The sequence below is a fragment of the Schistocerca piceifrons genome, chromosome 1 (genome assembly GCF_021461385.2).
Source record: "Schistocerca piceifrons isolate TAMUIC-IGC-003096 chromosome 1, iqSchPice1.1, whole genome shotgun sequence".
Lineage (NCBI taxonomy): Eukaryota > Metazoa > Arthropoda > Insecta > Orthoptera > Acrididae > Schistocerca > Schistocerca piceifrons.
Window position 1 is genome coordinate 1,111,337,752 of NC_060138.1, and position 1,041 is coordinate 1,111,338,792.

The 1,041-nt window shown below is 49.5% G+C and overlaps 1 non-coding gene across 1 annotated transcript; it reads left to right on the forward strand.

Moving 5' to 3' along the window:
- The first annotated feature begins 548 nt into the window (after positions 1-548).
- Positions 549-632, forward strand: Trnas-gga. Its single transcript is given in 2 exon segments — positions 549-588; positions 598-632. It is a non-coding gene; the product is annotated as a tRNA-Ser (tRNA).
- The last annotated feature ends 409 nt before the right edge of the window (positions 633-1,041 follow it).

Consider the following 1,041-nt stretch of genomic DNA (forward strand, 5'->3'; position numbering starts at 1 on the left):
TAGCAACGCCATAAGATAGTAAGAATTTGCAGAACGACCTGCAGAGAATTGATGAATGGTGCAGGCTTTGGCAGTTGACCCTGAGCGTAAATAAATGTAACATATTGCACATACATAGAAAAAGAAATACACTACTGTGCAGCTACAATATTGATGACAAGTAGCTGGAGACAACGTCTGCCGTAAAATATCTAGGCGTAACTAACCAGAGCGACCTTAAGCGGCATGACCATATAAAACAGATAGTGGGAAAAGCAGACACCAGACTCAGATTCATCGGAAGGATCTTAAGGAAACGTAACTCGTCCACGAACGAAGTGGCTTATAAGGCGCTTTTTCGCCCGATTCTTGAGTACTGTTCATCTGTCTGGCATCCCTATCAGGTAAGACTGATAGAGGGCACAGAGAAGATCCAACGGAGAGTGGCGCGTTTCGTCACGGGATCGTTTAGCTGGCGAGAGAGCGATACGGAGATGCTAACAAACTCCACTGGCAGACGTTACAAGAGAGGCGGTGTGCATCACGGAGAGATTTACTACTGAAGGCCGGCCGGAGTGGCCGAGTGGTTAAAGGCGCTATAGTCTGGAACCGCACAACCGCTACGGTCGCAGGTTCGAATCCTGCCTCGGGCATGGATGTGAGTGATGTCCTTAAGTTAGTTAGGTTTAAGTAGTTCTAAGTTCTAGGGGACTTATGACCACAGCAGTTGAGTCCCATAGTGCTCAGAGCCATTTGAACCATTTTACTACTGAAATTTAGAGCAGCACTGTCAGGAGGAGTCGGACAACATATTACTCCCCCCCCCCCCCCCCCCACACACACACATACATCTGGTGTATTGACCACCGGGAGTCCGACCCCCCCGCCCCCCCTTTCCGGTAGCTGAGTGGTTAGCGCGACAGAATGTCAATCCTAAGGGGCCGGATTCGATTCCCGACTGGTCGGAGATTTTCTCCGCTCAGGGAGTGGGTGTTGTGTTGTATTAATCATCATCATTTCATCCCCATCGACGCGAAAGTCGCCCAAGTGGCGTCAAATCGA